We start from the raw sequence: 22,029 nt of genomic DNA on the forward strand, positions 1-22,029 counted from the left end.
CTTACCTTTTAGTAAGGGAGAAGTCTCTTTCACTATCAAAAACCTTAAAGACAACAAAGCCCCTGGCCCAGATGGCTTCTCCATAGAATACTATAAACAATTTCAAGAGTTTTTACTACCCCATTTAACAGAAACCCTAAATTTTATTAAAACTAAGGGGAGCTGCAGTACAGACCTATTAAATGCAACTATAGTGGTCATTCCAAAACCAGATAAAGACCCTACTAAAATAGAAAACTATAGGCCAATTTCATTATTAAATGTAGATGCCAAAATATGTGCAAAAATCCTGGCTGACAGACTACAGGAAATTTTACCCCATCTTGTCCACCCTAATCAAATCGGGTTTGTGAGGAATCGGCAGACATGTGACAGCACTAGATATGTGCTGCACCTAATGTCTCTATGCAAAGAAAAACAGATTCCCAGTACCTTTGTAGCATTGGATGCTGAGAAGGCGTTTGACCGATTAAATTGGGACTTCGCCTTCCTAGTTCTAGAAAAAATGGGCTTTGGTAGAGATCTCATTAATAGTATCAAGACCCTGTATTCTAACCCTTCTGCTTCAGTGCTGGTTAATAACACTATGTCTGATAAATTCATTATCACAAACGGTACGAGACAGGGTTGTCCTCTGTCCCCGATTATCTTTATCTTGAGCCTAGAACCTTTGGCTCAGATGATCAGAGGAGCGGAGGAAGTGAAGGGAATTAAGCTGAGGAATGTAGAACACAAAATCAGCATGTATGCAGACGACATCATTCTTACTCTGACTGATCCAGTCGGCTCACTAGAGCAAATCTGGGACTTCATTGAATCATTCGGTTCTGTTTCCTTTTATAAGTTAAATATAAAAAAAACCAACGTCCTATCATTCTTTATCCCACTCCCAACTAGACAATACTTAAAAAACAAATATCCCTTTAATTGGGATTGTAAAGAAATGCCCTACCTTGGGATATGGTTGACCACCAGGCTACATGAGATCATTGAAGTAAATTCAAACCACCTTCTCCAAGATTTAGAGAAGAGACTCAAAGACTTATCAAAGACCCCTGCCACATGGTTAGGCAGAATACTTCTATACAAGATGTTCTGCCTTCCTAAAATATTATTTTTATATAGAAATGTCCCCATGCCTCTATCTCTACAGCTCATAAAAAAATTCACCATCCAAATGAATAAATTCATATGGCATGGAGGTAAACCCAGGGTGAAAAAATATATATTGCTTAAATCTGGTGACAATGGAGGTGTGTCATTGCCAGATGTTGAAGCCTATTACTTCGCTACCATAGTGGAACTCACAAAATTATGGTTCAATAATCAGGAAAACCTGGAGTGGCCTAGAATGGAATTTGGCCTGATGCCCGATAGGGAACCATTACTCTACATTTGTTACTTTCTCAGAAACAAACAAAGGATAAAAGATATTACAAATCTAATAATTCGTACCTCTATCACCTGCTGGTCCCATTTTCATAAAAAGAAATTTAATAAGTTTGCATACTCAACCAGTTTTCTAAAAATCCCATATTTGCTACCGATCAGACCCTCACTACGACCTTACTTTGATAATTGGTCTAAAACAACAATCACTCACACGGAGGACCTCTTTGTGGGTAATAAATTAATGTCTTTTCAAATGGTTAAGACCAAATTTAATATTCCCAACACTGAATATATGGCATATCTCCTCCTCAAAGAGGAATATAATAAGAAAAAAAAAAAAGAACTTTCTTCAAATATTTTGTTTAATACCATATGTAATTTTTTTAGGAATCCCCCACCCAGACACAAAAGCTACCTACAAGCTCTATATTCTATTTTAACAAATAAATATGTATTCTCGAACAGAGACTGTTTCGAAAGGTGGGAGAATAATCTACAAACACAAATATCTATGACACAATGGACTGCTTCCTTTAAAGTAGCTCACAAAGCTACTAAGTGTATGAACATTTTGGAAACTCATTTTAAAATTATACACAGATATTATCTTACTCCAGCTAGACTCAGACATTTTACAAGTGACAACCTGGGTCTGTGCTGGAGAAATTGTGGTAACTTAGCTGATATTAAGCACATTTTTTGGGATTGCCCCTGTCTGAAAACATACTGGATTAAGGTTTTCGGGTTAATTTCATTACTGTGCAGACGCTCTATTCGCCCCTGTCCAGTATTGGCTCTACTGTTGATTGACCTAAACAATATACAAAAACCAGATTCCTCTTGGCTCATGTTTTGATGTCAGCATCATATCTTATAGCGAAGGGTTGGAACAATATACGACCCCTGACGTCAAGACATTGATAATGCTAGTGGAACAACATTGTACATATGAAAAATTTTTTTACATGAACAATCTTACACTGGAGCTATACAAAGACAGGTGGGGCACATGGATAGAGCAAAAATCTAAAATCGATGACTTTTTCTCATTATAGAATGTCAACTCTTTAGAACTATATTGATGACTACTTCTGATACCTACATTACTTGATCTAATGTATTATAAATATGTTATATTTGTTATTATGCACAAGTTGTGTTGTGCTAAACCTGTTCTGTTATAAAAATGACTGTTTATAGAGACATATGTTGTTGTCTCACTTACTGTATGTAATATAATTTTCAATTATGGAAAAACTTCAATAAAAACATTGTTTAAGAAAGATCCGGTGTGAAGAGACTGAGGATTCTGGCTGATGACGAGGCCCAGGTTGTGGGTGAAGATGGGATGGTTCCATTCCTTGTTGTTGGATCCATGGAGAGTCTTGAGAATATCCAGATGCTCCTGGGGTATCATGTGACATACCTAAAGGAAATCAAGCAGCTAAAACGTGAGAGGGAGCAGATCAATAAAGAGCTGCAGGAAATGGAAACAGATGGCCGCCACCTTCATCTCATGGGATAGAGAGACGAAGAGGTACGCTAAAGACTGATGGTCCTCAAGCTGAAGCTAACAGAGGACATAGAGACATTTGGAAGAACTGCTCTCTGGGCAATAAAGACCATAGGAGAACTGGCCAGCAGAAAGATTACAAAAAGAGGCCTGAAGAAAGAGGTAGAAGTATTATTGCCTCAGTTAGCTCAGGGCTGAGTGAATTAGGTGGGAGATCCGGTAGCAGACGTATTGACAAAGGGTCAGACTCAGAGCAGCTAGTAGGCTCGACTGGATGTGGGTCTCATGACCGCAACAACCATGGGAGGCGGCCATGGAGAGAAAGGTCGCGTGAAGGGGCACACTTGGAAAGTGGACTGACTAAAAAGGGTCTGGTGACACAGACAGATGGTGACTCAAGGGCAGAAGCCAAAGGCCAACATACTGACCACTGGGGGTGGGGGAGTCCTAACAAATGTATGATGCTGAATGATGCCCAAAACAGACTGAGATGGTCCTCTTGACTTGTAGGGCAAGGTAATATGGGTACCCAGTCTCGAGGCCCATGGTGTGTGACAAATGTTCAACCCCACAAGTTTGAACAAAGGAGGGTATGTGATGCAGTGACCCCTGTTATGGCTAGAGGGCACTGTACATGCTCCTCAGGATATGCATGTAGGCGTTTCCTTGATTGTTATGGTGAAACAGTGACCGGCATGATTGCAAATGGCCGGTATGTGTCGCAGACGTCCTCTGCGCTGTAAGCCCAAAAATGATCTTGTTGTGCTGGGACTTGTAGTTCCATGAGTTTATTTACCTATAAGGGGGGCTTATAGGGCTAGTCAGAAAGCTGGGCGGGATCGGCTAGCCACACATACACCGCCCACATATGGGGGTAATTTAGGATATATAATATTACTGAGGTCTGGCCACATGGCGGAGTGTCTGAACCTGAGTGGTCAGAGTGCAAGGTCATTTAAGGCCTGTGTGTTGGAAGTTGCTAACTTTCTGAAGAGCACATAGTGAGGCCTTGGACCTGGAGAACTGTGTGTTGGACGGTCCCAGGAGGGGACGGACGTCCTGAGTAGCACCCCGAGAAGCTTGTGTTTTGGATGGTCCCGGGGGGGTGGACATCCTGAAAAGCATCCGGAGAGGCCTGTGTGTTGGACGGTCCCGGGGGGGGGACGGACGTCTTGAATAGCACCCGCAGAGTCCATGTGTGACCAGAGTCTGTGATGGTCCTGCATTGGGGGAGCTACCGACATTCTGAGCATCTGGACTGTCAGGCGTGCCCTGGCCACAAGGACGGTGATCCCAGCAAGGCAGCTTCCCTTGGAGAGAGAACTGATGAGGAGTCGGCATCTGGAGCAGTAGCTCCTGTAAGATGCCTCCACAGACTGTTGATGCTTGTATTGTTCCATAAACGTTAAGGAACTGTTTGGCGTGCGGTCGCACCCGGTAACTGGTATTAGAGGTCCAGCAAGTTTAGGGACTGCAAGTTAAAGTCAAATGTTGAAATATTATGGACGGTGGTAGGCCTGTGACGTGCAACAGGACCTATCGTGTGGTTTGTGCTGTGTAAAATAAACCAAAATAGACTGTTTTATGTGAAAAACCGTGCCTGCCTACGTTAATCTCGTGACAAGCGAGTGTCCCTCAACGCACTCAGTGAGTGTTGCACTACAACAGTTATTCAGGGTATTTGGAGGGTTTGGATTACATTCTATTTATGGTAAAGTCTTTTCAAATTCAATATTTATTGTAAATTATGGTAAAACTGGCAAATTAAAATGTTAGAAGATTCGCTCATCTCTATTTATTACCCCGTTTACTATATTGTATCTCATCGACAGCATGGAAACATTTGCAGGCTTTCTTATGGTTAGAGACTCATCTTTTGTTGTCTCAAATATAATATTGTCATAAAGCTAAGGTTTTATCTTGGATATATGCCGAATCAGACTTTGGCAAAAATACAATGTATTTAAATTGGCTTAACTACTGTTCTGTACTAAGGAGGAAAGAAACTGCTTCACTTCTCAGAAGTATAATAGCTAACTTGAGCCAAAGCCAGAAGTTGCACGAACCAGAAGTTACACCCTGAGAAGTAAATACAGTCATGACGCTCGCTAAAGTAGAACAAACTACGCTATTATTCAAGATCTTTTCATCCGCTAACATCCTATCCTGAAATAATCCTCTTAACTTGGAATTTCTTATTATTAAGTATTGTCTCATGACAGTACTCAATGCTGGCATAAAATGAAAGCTCTTTTCTGCAAAAATAAAAATACGGTAAGAAAGCTGTAGTGAGCATATGTTACACCAGTAATAGGATCTTATTAAGCAATTTAATTCTGATTTTTTCATACAGACATACATTTAAATCACAGAGTTGTTGTTAGGAATGGCGGAACACACTAAATAAAATAATAATAAAGTGCGTTCGCTGCTCGGGGTCCACCGTGCAGTAGGTGGTATAACTGCTGCTAAGTGGTGGCAGACAAGCAATATGGCGATAAGGTGCACACGGGTTAAACTTCACCCGGAGTGCGCAGAGCGGTCTCTGTTCACACACAGAGGTGCCACAACAAAAAACATAAAGAACGCTGAACCTGTTAGTGACACAGGCTTCAGGTAGATGCACACACGGTATCTGGTCAAGGAGCAGGACCCAAGACAGAGGAGCTGCGTCCCTCTAGACCTACCGTGTGTGCGGCGTCGCTTCTGCGGACGCCAAGGAGGGCTGCAACTGCAGTGCGGAGTAGGACGCTGCCGCTCGACGACAAAGCAGAAAGCAAGAGCGATGTCGGAAGCTACCATAGCGGTGTGGTGAGCACAATGGCTTAAGGCTTGCCACTGACTGGCGCTGACTGCAAAACTAATTCCCTATCCACATGCGTATTATCAGAGGGAAGGGGTTTCAAATGAGTCAGTCACCAGAATCATGCATCCGTCACCATTCACACATGGCAAGTATAGTCTATACTAGCGCATGGCGGAACGGCCATGCGTGCTTTATATAGCCGTGTGGGACCTTCCAGATCTCCGAGATGGACCAATGAGATCTGGAACAGGACCTGGGCACATGACTCCAGATCTCCAATGGGAGATCGTCTTGTGAGCATGCCCAGTAGGAGCACAGACGGACTTAGTCTCTGGAGCGGTCTGCTGCAAAGCAATCTCCTCTGCAGTAGAAAGACAGCAGGAGACCTCAGAATGTGAGGCTCTGGATTCCTGCAGAGCAGACGCAGAAACCTGACGCCTAACAGTTGTATACCCATTAGGCCAGAGTCATAATAGCGCACAGAATCCAATGTGAGAGATGATTGTCATGCTACTGTGGCGCCTCTGAGACTTCAGTCGCCACAGAGGTACTGCACCTTCTCCTAAGGTGTGGTGCCCCACCATCCAGGTAAGGTGGGAACTCCCTTCCACACTCTAACACCTGCACCCCACACACAGGATAGTTCAGCAGGGACCCATCAATGCTTTATGCTGGAAAGGTCATGGGGTGCCTTTTGTGGTCCCTGGCTTCGTAACTCAAGAGGTGCTGGGGAGGCGGGTGGAGTTAGATATAAAAGAGAGGGAATGTGTAGAATTACAAGACAGTCTGTTAAGAGGGCAGGCGGAGTAGGAAGGAAAGTCACTCAGGGAAGAATGAGGATCCCTGGAAGAAGGGATGGAGGAAGGTGTGCTGCAGCTGCCCCAGTGAACTGGGCCAGCTGGCACAAGAAGGAAGAGAAGGAGAAAAAGACGTAGACTTGAGAGTACAGATTCCATAAGAGAGATAGAACAGATCGGAACGAAGGAGAACTGAAGGACGGTGGGAAGCAGGTTGAGAAAGAGAGATAACCCTTCCAGTCCAGAGCGCAAAGGCCGGGGCCCGGTCCCCGAGGTTGATTGGAACTTTTATATCCGACAACAGACACCGGTGGAGTAGTGAGCCGCTAACTCCTTGCTCCCTTCATAGACTTGGGACACAACAGCACCTGGATAGTGAGCCAGGACTCCTTATTGAGGAGTCCCCGATAGAGGCTACAGCTGTCTGTCATACAAGTAAGGGTCATAGGAACCCGAGACAAGAGGTACTCCAGGGAACCACGGTACTAGGGTGCTTCACACTTCAAGGCGCGTTAGAGGAGATGTTCAGAAAGGTACATGTTGGCAGAGTGCTGGTGGGGAGAATCCTATCCTGCCTGGAGGTTGGCTGAGGCCCTGACCCAAAGAACACAGTGCTTAGGCTGGCAATTGTGTGAACTGCAAACAGTGAGTAAAGCTTTGGAACCGCATACTCTGGTGTCCTCCAGTCATTCCAGCACCACTACACCTGTGTACCTGCACTTATACCATTTGCGCCCCCTGCCATTACTTCATCTACACTGCCCTGGGACTACAGCTCCGCCTGTGGGGAGCTACACCACCTATAGCTGCACCACACCATCAGTCCCAGCGGATCTGTATGCAGCGTCGGCCTAACACCACACTTGCCGAGCACCACAGGTGGCGTCACAAACTATTCTACCATTAATCACATCTCCCCATTGCTTTTGCACCCAGGGCCACGGACCGGGTCACCGCTGCTGTGACACATTCCCCCTGACGCCGGCCAGGTACCGAGTACCCCACAGCCCTGGGAGGGCAACCCAATTTTGGCATCACGAACAGGATGATGAGACTCGATGCCATCGGGTTCTGTGTGCCTTGGATTTACAATTTTTGAAAATGTGCAAAAGGCCAAATTTAATAGACTGTGACATGAATCTCAAAAATGGCCGTGGGCGCGGAGAAGAAGGGCGTGAAGAGATGGGAGGTCCTAAGAAAAGACCGCAAAGAGTATTGGGCCTTCCCTGCCTGAATTATTATGTGACAGATGCATGGCCCACCCCCCGAGGGGTTCGTATACTGGCTTGGTATGGAGGCACTGAAAGAAGACGCCGCCCCCAGAAGGAGGGGCAGAGGAAGCCAGTGGCGAGCAGAAGGGCGGAGCAAGAAGAAGAACGCCAGAACGCCATGATGAAAAAAGAGGAGAAGACAGAGGAACAGGAGGGGAAGAAGCTACTGACCCCCAGGCCGCCCCTGCAGAGGCTGCGGCCGCTGATCCACCCGCAGTTTCACCCGCCACCACCTCATCCCCGCTATTCCCATTGGGTGAGTCCCGTTCGGAGAAGGTATCTGAGGGCGCTGGAGCAGAATGGAGGTCCATGACCGCGTTCCTGTCTGGACCGGACGCGGCTGCACCGGCCTCCACTGATGACCCCGGCCGAAGACAGCCTCACCCCATCCCGGGCCCGGTGGCGGTCCATCCCTTCTACCACTCTGGGAGTTGTAGCCACCGCCATTCCCCAGCAGATGCCGGAGCCGGAACCGCGGCTGGAAACGCCAGGTATGACTGCTACTCCTGGTCTACCCCTGGTTTTGGGAGCGGAACCCATAGACAGGAACAGGCCCAACGACCTTCACCGACGATCCCCGGCTGCGGTATCCACAGAGGGGGATGATCAAGTTGTTCCTGGCTAGCGGCCTCGGGCTGCAGCCCCGTCCCCTAAACTTCCCATGGAACTGGAGGGACCCATATCCCCGCAGACAGAGGAAATCTCCATGGCCCTTTCCCTGGGCCCCACTAATCCCTATCCCTCTCTATGGGAAGTGGAGTGCATGCGCTTAGCAAGGAATCAGAAGGATCATGAATGACTCAACTTCGTGGTGGCAGAACAACCAGCCCTAGTCAGCATGTCACCTTTAATCCAGGATGACGATACCCAAAGTGTTTCATCCGGTAAAGGTTCTAGTACCAGAACCCCAGGAGGGGATCACCAGTAACAGTAAAATATCAATGTACACAAATCTCGTTACCCAGAAGGGTTATTTGCACCAGTTGTGCTTTCGTTTTGTCTTTTTGTTATCATGTTGCCCCGTTTTTGATTGGCAGCGTTGTTTTGAAATGGAACTGTGGAGATCATAGACGCTGATTGGTCCAAAACTTTATTGTACATAGTTTGCACCCCTTTGGGTGCTCTCTCTTGGTTTTACATAAGAAACACTTTGCGAAGATGATGTTTTTGAATGGACACTTTTCGAAGAATGATGTCTACCTCAAAGGACATTGCAAGAAATCCCGGCTGGGAGCAGTGTTCAGCACTTTGCAAGAATCTTTAAATGTTTTATGATAATGTATTTGATAATATCGTGTCTTATGAAAAGTAAATGTCTTTTATAGAATGTTTTGATACAGAGAATTAAGAAAGTTTTGAGACAGAATGTGAAAATTGAATAAAGAATAAAGAATTGAAAGTGACAGGTGACAGGCCGAGTATAGATGGTCAGTGTCTTGCATCCAGTAGAAAGAGAGAGAAGGAATATAGAAAGTATAGCACTTTGAATTAGGAATTGCACTTGAAAAGTTTTGATAGTAGGATAGGAAGTTAGCCTGTTTGTAACGTTCAAGAAATGTGCCTCCTACATTAGGAAGATTAGATAAGTATTGTTAACCAGCATTTAAAAATTTTTGTGTGTTCCTGTATTGTTTCTTTTGTTGTCTTGCAGCCCGCGAACGTGCTGTGTTTAACGGGGGGTATGTGGCGCCCCTGAGGCTTCAGTCACCACAGAGGTACTGCACCTTCTCCTAGGGTGTGGTGCTCCACCATCCAGGTAAGGTGGGAACTCCCTTCCACACTCCAACACCTGCACCCCACACACAGGATAGTTCAGCAGGGACCCATCCATGCTTTATGCTGGAAAGGTCATGGGGTGCCTTTTGTGGTCCCTGGCTTCATAACTCAAGAGGTGCTGGGGAGGCACGTGGAGTTAGATATAAAAGAGAGGGAAAGTGTAGAATTACAAGTCAGTCTGTTAAGAGGGCAGGCGGAGTAGGAAGGAAAGTCACTCAGAGAAGAGTGAGGATCCCTGGAAGAAGGGATGGAGGAAGGTGTGCTGCAGCTGCCCCAGTGAACTGGGCCAGCTGGCACAAGAAGGAAGAGAAGGAGAAAAAGACGTAGACTTGAGAGTACAGATTCCATAAGAGAGATAGAACAGATCGGAACGAAGGAGAACAGAAGGACGGTGGGAAGCAGGATGAGAAAGAGAGATAACCCTTCCAGTCCAGAGCGCAAAGGCCGGGGCCCGGTCCCCGAGGTTGATTGGAACTTTTATATCCGACAACAGACACCGGTGGAGTAGTGAGCCGCTAACGCCTTGCTCCCTTCATAGACTTGGGACACAACAGCACCTGGATAGTGAGCCAGGACTCCTTATTGAGGAGTCCCTGATAGAGGCTACAGCTGTCTGTCATACAAATAAGGGTCATAGGAACCCGAGACAAGAGGTACTCCAGGGAACCACAGTACTGGGGTGCTTCACACTTAAAGGCGCGTTAAAGGAGACGTTCAGAAAGGTACATGTTGGCGGAGTGCTAGTGGGGAGAATCCTATCCTGCCTGGAGGTTGGCTGAGGCCCTGACCCGAAGAACACAGTGCAGAGGCTGGCAATTGTGTGAACTGCAAACAGTGAGTAAAGCTTTGGAACCGCATACTCTGGTGTCCTCCAGTCATTCCTGCACCGCTACACCTGTGTACCTGCACTTATACCATCTGCGCCTCCCCGCCATTACTTCATCTACACTGCCCTGGGACTACAGCTCCGCCTGTGGGGAGCTACACCACCTATAGCTGCACCACACCATCAGTCCCAGTGGATCTGTATGCAGCGACAGCCTAACACCACACTTGCCGAGCACCACAGGTTGCGTCATGAACTATTCTACCATTAATCACAACTCCCCATTGCTTGGGCACCCAGGGCCACGGACCGGGTCACCGCTGCTGTGACACATTCCCCCTGACGCCGGCCAGGTACCGAGTACCCCACAGCCCTGGGAGGGTGACCCACTACTGTGCTCCGATACTCTGGAAAGAGAGAATCACAGCACAGGTGCGGAAGAGACAGAGAAAGTAATATCATTGCCGGCATCCGTGGTAATTGCACTACATTCGGATGACATCTTAGTGCAGTACAATGTTTTGCACGCGCCTCCGATAAACGCTGCCAATCACAGCAAGCCCCCTAGCTTCCTTACAGCATATACAGTATGAGCCCTTACATAGACTCTTATATACAGTATTATTATTATTTATTTATATAGTACCAATGATTCCATGGTTCAGTACATGAGAAGGAGCTACATCAAAATTAAAATATCTCTTACAGTAGACAAACTAACAAAGGTAGACTGGTACAGAGGGAAGAGGACTGTTCCCTTGCAGGCTTGCATTCTACAGGATGATGGCAAAGGAGACAGTAGGTTGGGAGTTGCAGTGGCTCCGGTGGTGTTGAGGTGGAAACGTGGTCATTACAGGCTGTAAGCTTTCTTGAAGAGATTTGTTTTCAGGTTCCATCTGAAGGATCCAAATGTGGTAGATAGTCGGACGTGTTGGGGCACAGAATTCCAGAGGATGGGAAGTATTCGGGAAAAGTCTTGGAGGCGATTGAGTGAATAAGTGTGGAGGAGAGAAGGAGGTCTTGGGAGGACTGGAGATTACATGGGGAAGATATTGGGAGATTAGTTTGGAGATATTCGGAGGAGAACGGTTATGGATGGCTTTCTTGGTCAGTTTTAGTAGTTTGAACTCGATACACTGGTATATTGGGAGCCAGTGAAAGAATTTGCAAATGGGGAAAGCATGAGAGGAGAGAGATTAATTAGTTGGGCAGCAGATTTAAGGACTGACTGGAGAGGTGCTAGAGTGCTAAAAGGTAGGCCACAGAAGAGGATGTTGCAGTAGTCAAGATGGGAGATGGTTAGGGCATGCACAAGCATTTTGGTAGAGTGAGGGTTCACGAAAGGACAGATTCTGGAAATATTTTTGAGCTGGAGCGACAGGAGGTGGCGAGAGTTTGGATGTGCGGTTTGATGGATGGGGCAGAGTCAAGGGTTACTCTGAGGCAGCAGATTTCTGTGAGAGGGAAAAGTGTGATTTCATTTATTATGATAGATAGATCAGGTAGGGAAGATATGTGAGATGGAGGAAAAATAATTAGTTCAGATTTTTCCACATTGAGCTTGCGGAAGCGAGTGGAAAAGAAGGAGGATATGGCTAAGGATTCTGGCCAGAGAGGTAGATTTGAGAGTCATCAGCATATAGATGGTACTGGAAGCCATAGGACCTTATGAGTTGTCCCAGACCAAGGGTATAGATTGAAATGAGTAGGGGTCCTAGTACAGAGGTTTGAGGGACACCAACAGAGAGATGGAAGATGAGGAGGTAGTGTTGGAGTAGGAAATACTAAATGTGCGATTGGTAAGGTATGAGGAGATCCAGGATAGGGCAACGTCTTTAATGCCAAACGAAGAGAGGATCTGTAGTAGGAAGCAGTGGTCAACTGTATAAAAGGCAGAGAACAGATCTAGAAGGAGGAGTAAGGAGAAATGTCTGTTAGCTTTGGCTGTAAGTAAGTCATTAGTAAGCTTGGTCAAGGCAGTTTAAGTGGAATGGTGGAGACAGAAGCCAGATTGTAGGTTGTCGAAGAGTGAGTTAGATGCACAGTAAGAGGAAAGTTCAGCATTTATATGCTGCTCAAGGAGTTTGGAAGCAAATTGGAGCAACGATATGGGGCGATAGCTGGACATAGCGCTCGGGTCAAGGGATGGCTTTTTGAGGATAGGTGTGATTGTGGCATGTTTGAAAGCAGAGATGAAGGTACCAGATATTAGTGGTAGGTTGAAGAGTTGGGTTATGGATGGGATAAGTGTGGTGGGTGAGGTTGGGGAGGAGGTGGGATGGGATGGGGTCAAGTGCACAAGTAGTGAGATGTGATTTGAAGAAGAGATGCATAAGCTTTCCTTCAGTGATTTTGGAGAGGGAAGTTATGGGGTTAGGGCATTGGTCTGGTATACAAAGGGGTTGTGGTGGTCGACCAATAAAGACTTGCCTTATTTGGTCTATCTTAATTTTGAAGTGCGTGGCAAAGTCCTCGTCAGAGATTAGGTAAGTCAAATGGGGAAGTGGTGGGCAGAGGAGGGAGTTGAATGTGTTGAATAATTGTTTGGGGTTGTAGGATAAGAAGAGATTTAAAGTAGGCCTGCTTAGCAGAGGTGAGGGATGATTTGAATGTGAGTGTTGCTTGCTTGAATGCGGTGAAGTCGCCTTGTATATGCATTTTATTCCAACGCCGCTCTGCAATTTTGGATACTTGCCAAAGCATTTTAGTGATGTTATTGTGCCAGGGTTGTCTATTTATTCATCACACTCTGCTATGCATGAGAGGGGTAATCGAATCGATTGCCGATGCGAGAGTGGTATTGTAGAAACTAGTGGCAGTGTCAGCATTGGGGAGTGAAGATATGGAGGACAGTAGTAGAATAGAGTCAGAGAGTATGCGATTTTCTAGATGTGTGAGGTTTCTGCGGGGGTGTGCTAGTTGTTGGACATTGTTAAAAGGTGAGGAGGACAGTGATGAGAATGTGAGGAGACGGGGATCAGATAGTGGGAGAGGAGAGGTTGTAAAGTTAGAAAGGGAGCAGAGACAGATGAAGACCAGAGTCTAATGTATGTCTGTCTCTGTGAGTGGCTGAGGAGGACCATGGAGTAGGTCCAAAAGATGAGAGAGAGACAGGAGTTTGGAGGCTGCTGATTGGCAGGTTTGAATGGGGATATTGAAGTCACCCTTGATGATGGTGGGTATGTCAGCAGAGAGATAGTGTAGCAAGGTGACAATTTCACCAGAGTAGAAATAGTATAATAGGGACCAACATTTCTTCCACTACAGCCAGTTCAGCAGATGGAGACCCAAACAGGAGTCTCCACATTTACAAAAATTAGGGCCTGACACCAGGAAAGTGGTATCAATAGACCCAGAGTTCAAGTAGTATAATTATTATTATTATTTATAATTCTAGCGACATTTATTCCATAGCGCTTTACAAGTGAAAAGGGGTCATCGACTTGTACAAGAGGAGAGAGGACCCTGCGACGAGGGCGCACAAACAGTCTACAAGGGTTGAGTCATGATACAGTAGGTGCAGGTACAGTTGGTCATGCAACAGTATGGTGGAGAAAGTGTTACTGCAGGCTATACGCTTGTTGGAAGAAGTGGGCCTTCAGCATCCTTTTGAAGGCTTCTACCGCAGGCAAGAGACTGATGTGCTGGGTTAGAGAGTTCCACAGAAGGGGTTATGCACAGGACAAGTCTTGTAAGCAATTGTGGCAAGAAGAGATAAGAGGGAAGTAAAGAAGAAGATTAGTGATGAGCGAGTATACTCGTTGCTCGGGTTTTCCCGAGCATGCTTGGGTGTCCTCCGAGTATTTTGGCGTGCTCAGAGACTTAGTTTGTGTCGACACAGCTGCATGATTTATGGCTGCTAGACAGCCTGAATACATGTGGGGGTTGCCTGTCTATTAGGGAATCCCCACATGTATTCAGGCTGTCTGGCAGGCATAAATCATCATCAGCATAGAGATGATACTGAAAGCCATGAGACTCTATCAGCTGTCCCAGGCCGAAGGTGTAGATCGAGAAGAGCAGGGGTCCTACATCTGAACCTTAGGGGAAACCGACACATGGGGGTGAGATGAGGTGGTGGTGTGTGAGTGGGAGACATTGAATGTCCTGTCTGTTAGGTATGAGGAGATCCAGCAAAGGGCCAAGTCTGTAATGCCAAGAGATCAGAAAGTCTTTAGCAGGAGCGAATGGTCCACTGTGTCAAAGGCAGATGGCAAGTCCAGGAGGAGGAGAACAAACTAGTATCCCTTGGATTTAGCAGCTAGTAGGACAAGAAGAGTGGTGGGAGGACAAATCTAAATGGACTTGTTGTTCCAGTAGTTTGGAGGCATAGGGGAGAAATGAGTTGGGGCGATAGCTAGACACAAAGGATGATTCTAGGGAGGGCTTTTTGAGGATATGTGTGATCGAGGTATGTTTGAATCATGAGGGGAAGACACCAGCTGTTAGAGACAGGTTGAAGAGGTGGGTTTGGCTTGTGATAAAGACTGCAGTAAGGTTTGTAATGAGGTGGGACAATATTGGGTCAAGTTAACTGGTAGTGAGATGTGATTTGGAGAGTAAAGATGATCTTCCAGGATGGTGGAGAAACTGGTTTTGAGAGGAGAGTTAAGTAGTTATGAGGAGGGGCTGTGGGGCGTTAAGCAAAAGCTTTGCCTTGCATTGTCAATCTCCTGCTTTAAGAATCAGTGGGAGCTGATTTGAGAGAATTGAAAGTACTGAATAGCTGTTTAGGGTTTTGAGGCAGGTATGATATGAGGGATGAGAAATCAGTTTGTTTTTCTGTTCTGAGTGCCCTTCTTCACCGTGCCGTCAGCCATTTTGAGAGTCCATTTTACAGGCTATCATTTTCTATCTTTTGCACATTTTCAGCAATTTTTAAGTCCAATAAATCTTCGGCACTCAGAACCCGGTGGTACGTGGTACAGGGCTTCGTCATCCTGTTCGTGATGCCAAAATTGACTCGCCCCAGAGGCCGTGGGGTACTCGGCTCCTGGCCCGTTAATTTTAATGGGAGATGTCACAGTGGCAGTGACCCGGTCCGTGGCCTCAGGCGGTCAATGTAAAAGGGGTAGATTGATGAGGAAAAAGTTATTGAGATGATTCGTGATGCCACCTGTGGTTCCTGGTCAGTTTGACCAGCGCTGCAGGGTTGCTTCTCTGGGACAGATGTTATGAGGCAGCAAGATGTAATAGCTCCCCACAGGTAGAGATTTAGTCCCAGGGCAGTAGAGTGTTGATGAAGAGGGTGCAGTGTGAGGCACAGAGATGTAGCAGTGCTGAGTGGGTTGGCGCAGGAAGAAGGCAATGAGACAGCTAGGTGCAGTTCCAGTTCTTTTACTCACGTTCTCAGTACAAATCGGTGCCCGCTTCAATGCCGCGGTCTCCAGATCAGGGGCTCAGCCAACTCCCAGGCAGATGGAATTAACCTTTCCCGCTCTCCTTTTTGTGTGCCTGTTCTGAACGTCTCCTCTCTAGCGCTTATTTGAGGTACTTGCAGTACTGAGTTACACTGAAGTTCCTCCTTCTTGATATTATTCAATCTACACTGGCATGACAAGTGACTAGTAGTGGGAATGTGGACAGAGCAGGAGACATTGCCGGACACACATCAGGGGATCAGCTGACGTTACTGAACCCCAGTAACACAGGAACAAGTGTTGATTGTGCAGACGGCACTTCTGAGCAGCAACTGGCGGTGTTGGAGGCCAGGGTAAATACTAGAGACAGAGTGAAGCCAGAGGCCTAATTGGAGCAAGTTTGAAATCAGTAGTAGTGTGAATGTGGAGGCAGCAGTAGACATTGCCGGACACACAGCAGGGGAGCAGCTGGCGTTACTGAACCCCACTAACACAGGAGCATGTGTTTTTCTCTGTGCAGACGGCACTTCTGAGCAGCAAATGGCAGTGTTGGACCCCAGGGTCAATCATGGAGTAGGCTGAGGCCTACTTGGAGCAAGTGTAAAATCTGATGTAGTTTGAATGTGGAGGGAGCAGGAGATATTGCCGGACACACAGCAGTGGAGCAGCTGGCGTTACTGAACCCCACTAACACAGGAGCTAGTGTTTTTCTCTGTGCAGACGGCACTTCTGTGCAAGAACTGGTGGTGTTAGAGCCCAGGGTCAATCATGGAGTAGGCTGAGGCCTACTTGGAGCAAGTGTAAAATCTGATGTAGTTTGAATGTGGAGGGAGCAGGAGTTATTGCCGGACACACAGCAGGGGAGCAGCTGGCGTTACTGAACCCCACTAACACAGGAGCTAGTGTTTTTCTCTGTGCAGACGGCACTTCTGAGCAGCAACTGGCGGTGTTGGAGCCCAGGGTCAATCATGGAGTAGGTTGATGCCCACTTGGAGCAAGTTTTATATCTGATGTATATTGAATGTGGAGGCAGCAGGAGACTTTGCCGGACACACAGCAGGGGAGCAGCTGGCGTTACTGAACCCCACTAACACTGGAGCATGTGTTTTTCTATGTGCAGATGGGACTTCTGAGCAGCAACTGGCAGTGTTGGAGCCCAGGGTTAATCAGGGATTAGGCTGAGGCCTACTTGGAGCAAGTGTAAAATCTGATGTAGTTTGAATGTGGAGTGAGCAGGAGATATTGCCGGACACACAGCAGGGGAGCAGCTGGCGTTACTGAACCCCACTAACACAGGAGCTAGTGTTTTTCTCTGTGCAGATGGCACTTCTGAGCAACAACTGGCAGTGTTGGAGCCCAGGGATTACAGTTCAGGTGGTAGAAACATGAACACAACAGGAGACCTGGATACTGTTGCCAACAAATTATTTATTCTGGAAGAGGACTGGCAAATTCCAGTGAGATCCAGGCCTCGTTCATTTTCAGAAAAGTAAGCCGGTCAATGTTATCGGTAGGATAGTCGTGTGCGACTGTCTGTTAGTACACCACCTGCGGCACTAAAGACACATTCCGATAATACACTAACAGCAGGGCAAGCCAGCACCTGCAATGCATACTGGCTAAGCTCTGGCCATGTATCCAGCTTAGAGACCCAAAACTTGAAGGGGGAAGTGCCGTCTGGGAGTACACTGACAGGGCAAGACATGTAGTCTGTCACCATCTGACGGAAACGTTGCCTCCTGCTGACTGGAGCCATCTGTGATGGTGTAGACAATTTTGGCGGGCCCACAAATCTTTGCCACATTTGGGCCATACTGGTCTTGCCTTGTGCTGAGGCGCTGACTCTGCTCCCTCTTTGTGCAGAGCTTCCTCCACTGCCTCGATGCACAGAGATGCTTTGTAAAGCACTAGCAGCACTGCTCTCGGGTGGAATGGAGAACATGATGGAATGCACCAGTGTGTCTTGGTACTCCCGCATTTTACGCTCCCGCTTCAGCGGTGTTATGAGGCTTTGTAAGTTGTTCCGGTAGCGAGGATCTAGGAGGGTGTACACCCAATAATCAGCCGTGTTGAGAATGTGGGTGATGCGGCGGTCATTTCTCAGGCACTGCAGCATGAAATCAACCATGTGCTGCAGACTCCCAACTGCCCAAGAAACGCTGTCCCCTGCTTGAGGCGTCATCTCTGCCTGCTCTGCATCACCCCACCCTCGCTGTACATGCTGACTACTGGAGCATTGTGTACCTCCCTCCTCTGGAGAGATGTCTTCCTCCTCCATTGACACCTCCTCATCCTCCTCACAAAGTGTCCCCTGCCTAGGCCTTTGTGAGGAACCACGTTGCGCAGACTGTCCAGAAGCAGATGGCATTTGTGACTCCTCATCCTCCACCTCTTCCAAAACCTCCTCCCTTAGTGCTTGCAGTGTTTTTTGAAGCAGTCAGATAAGGGGGAGAGTCATGCTGACTAGTGCATCATCTGCACTCGCCATCCCAGTGGAATCATTGAAGGCACGCAAAACATGGCAGATGTCCTTCATAGAGGCCCACTCAGTGGTGTTAAAGTGTGACCGGCGCACAGTGCGACTTGTTTGCGCCTGATGCAGCTGGTACTCCATTACTGCTGCCTGCTGCTCACACAAACGCTCCAACATATGTAACGTTGAATTCCACCTGGTGGGTAGGTCATACAGTGGGGCAAAAAAGTATTTAGTCAGCAATAGTGCAAGTTCCACCACTTAAAAAGATGAGAGGCGTCTGTAATTTACATCATAGGTAGACCTCAACTATGGGAGACAAACTGAGAAAAAAAAATCCAGAAAATCACATTGTCTGTTTTTTTTTCATTTTATTTGCATATTATGGTGGAAAATAAGTATTTGGTCAGAAACAAGCAATCAAGATTTCTCGCTCTCACTGACCTGTAACTTCTTCTTTAAGAGTCTCCTCTTTCCTCCACTCATTACCTGTAGTAATGGCACCTGTTTAAACTTGTTATCAGTATAAAAAGACACCTGTGCACACCAACAGTCTGACTCCAAACTCCACTATGGTGAAGACCAAAGAGCTGTCAAAGGACACCAGAAACAAAATTGTAGCCCTGCACCAGGCTGGGAAGACTGAATCTGCAATAGCCAACCAGCTTGGAGTGAAGAAATCAACTGTGGGAGCAAATTAGAAAATGGAAGACATACAAGACCACTGATAATCTCCCTCGATCTGGTGCTCCACGCAAAATCCCACCCCGTGGGGTCAGAATGATCACAAGAACGGTGAGCAAAAATCCCAGAACCATGCGGGGGGACCTAGTGAATGAACTGCAGAGAGCTGGGACCAATGTAACAAGGCCTACCATAAGTAAAACACTACGCCACCATGGACTCAGATCCTGCAGTGCCAGACGTGTCCCACTGCTTAAGCCTGTACATGTCCGGGCCCGTCTGAAGTTTGCTAGAGAGCATTTGGATGATCCAGAGGAGTTTTGGGAGAATGCCCTATGGTCTGATGAAACTAAACTGGAACTGTTTGGTAGAAACACAACTTGTCGTGTTTGGAGGAAAAAGAATACTGAGTTGCATCCATCAAACACCATACCTACTGTAAAGCATGGTGGTGGAAACATCATGCTTTGGGGCTGTTACTCTGCAAAGGGGCCAGGACGACTGATCCGGGTACATGAAAGAATGAATGGGGCCATGTATCGTGAGATTTTGAGTGCAAACCTCCTTCCATCAGCAAGGGCATTGATGATGAAACGTGGCTGGGTCTTTCAACATGACAAAGATCCAAAGCACACCGCCAGGGCAACGAAGGAGTGGCTTCGTAAGAAGCATTTCAAGGTCCTGGAGTGGCCTAGCCAGTCTCCAGATCTCAACCCTATAGAAAACCTTTGGAGGGAGTTGAAAGTCCGTGTTGCCAAGCGAAAAGCCAAAAACATCACTGCTCTAGAGGAGATCTGCATGGAGGAATGGGCCAACATACAAACAACAGTGTGTGGCAACCTTGTGAAGACTTACAGAAAACGTTTGACCTCTGTCATTGCCAACAAAGGATATATCACAAAGTATTGAGATGAAATTTTGTTTCTGACCAAATACTTATTTTCCACCATAATATGCAAATAAAAAGAAAAAAAAACAGACAATGTGATTTTCTGGATTTTTTTTTCTCAGTTTGTCTCCCATAGTTGAGGTCTATCTATGATGTAAATTACAGACGCCTCTCATCTTTTTAAGTGGTGGAACTTGCACTATTGCTGACTGACTAAATACTTTTTTGCCCCACTGTATATGATGCAATGATCTGGAAGGCGGAATCGGCACTGCAGAGCTGCAAAGCGCGATTTTGCCATGCTGGAACGCCGCAAGTGAGCACACTCTATGCGGACCTAGTGCAGCAGTGCATCAAGATCTGGATAGTCCCTCAGAAAGCTCTGTACGACCAAGTTGAGCACATGTGTCAGACATGGGATGTGAGTGAGGTTGCCTAGGCCCTGAGCTGCCACCAGATTTCGGCCATTGTCGCACACTACCAAGCCTGGCTGGAGATTTGCTGGCACAAACCACACGTCGCTCTCCTGCTTGATGGCATTCCAGAGCTCCTGCGTTGTGTGGCTTCGATTCCCCAAAGAAATTAATTTCAGTACGGCCTGTTGACGTTTGGCCATGGCTGTGCTCATATCGGTCGTAACAGGCTCCTGCAGCGCTGATTCTGAGGAATTGGAGTATGAGGAGGAGTCAATGTGTACAGACTGGATTCCTGCAATCCTTGGAGTTGGCAGAACACGTACAGCGCCACTATCAAGATCTGTACCCGGCTCCACAACATTGACCCAATGGGCAGTGAGGAAAGGTATCGTCCCTGTCCATGGTTACTGGTCCACGCATTGGTGATCAGGTGGACCTTGCTACTGACGAGTCAGAGTCTGTGCTCGAGGATGGTTTGCCGAGTATGGCCGCCTTTTCTCCCATGCCTGTGCTACCGATGGCTGTAGAGTGGCCTGGGAGTGTGAGGATTACAGGGAACGTGGTGCTGTGGGTGGAATGTCACTGGGTCTCTGGACAACAGTGCCAGAGGTTCTTCCATGGCGATCCAGTGAGGAAGCCGAACCAGCTGTGTGTGAGCTGGAGGAAGAGGCCCCAACACGAGCTGAAGCGGTGGTAGGTGGTGCTGTAGGCCTACGTCTTCAGTGCGTCTTTGTAACTCCACCATGTGCTTGGTCCGTACATGTTTCCACATATTTGTGGTATTCAGGTTGCTGACACTTTTCCCTCTTTTGACTTTCTGATTACACAGCTTGCATTTGACAAAGCAAATGTCATCTGCAACTGCGTCAAAAAAGGACCACGCACTGCAAGTCCTGGGAGCACCGGTTTTGAGTTTTGCAAGAGGAATGCTCCTAACGGGTGCCGAAGTGGAGGCTACAGGCAACCAAGTCTGCCCCCTCCCTCTCCCTCCTGTTTTGGCCGTTCGGGGAATCTCTTCCTCAGAGGTGCTCCCACCACCTTCCTGTTCCTCACGCCATGATGGGTCAAAGACCTCATCATCTGCACTCCCCTCTTCAAACACCTGCTTCTCCTGGGTAGTCTCGCCAGCACAGTACGCACCAGAAAGCGGCACCTGAGTCTCATCATCTGATGCGTACTGAGGTGTGCTGACCCTAGGCACTGGCCCACCCACCTCTTCAGATTCAGAGGGACAAAGCAGTTGCGCATCACTGCATACTCCCTCTTCTTCACATTCTAGAATGCTGCTTGGCTGGCCCCCTGTTTCCAAGCCAAGAGATTCAGAGAACAGAAGTAGAGATGGCTCCTGTCCAGGGCTCTCTGACTGCCTGGGCAATTTGGCAGGTGGTGTAGAGACAGATGGTTGCTCTTCAGTGCTCTGGCCCTGAGAGGATGTGGAAGTCATTGAAGTCGATGTGTTAGCTGCCATCCATCCGACAACGGCTTCAATTTGTTCGTCCCGCAGCAGTGGGGTGCGGCGAGGTCCTACAAAGCTGCGCATAAAGGACTGTTGCTTGGTAAAACTGGGGGACGCTGAGTCACTGGTGCCCGCAGCAGGCACAGAATCCCCACGTCCTCTCCCTGCTGAAACTCCACGCCCACGACCACGTGCCTTACTCCCTGCCTTCTTCATCTTGGTAGACTGATAAAGATAGGCAGAAAAGTGCAAAGGGGGGCTTAGTGTGCTTATTCCTGAACAGCTGCTAACAGGTATAAGAAACACTAATTTTATAAAGTGTGTGGACTACACTTTAATATGAGCTAATGTGGCCTACACAACTGTCAAG

The sequence above is a fragment of the Dendrobates tinctorius genome, unplaced genomic scaffold (genome assembly GCF_039654945.1).
Source record: "Dendrobates tinctorius isolate UK_male_01 unplaced genomic scaffold, ASM3965494v1 ptg000001l, whole genome shotgun sequence".
NCBI lineage: Eukaryota > Metazoa > Chordata > Amphibia > Anura > Dendrobatidae > Dendrobates > Dendrobates tinctorius.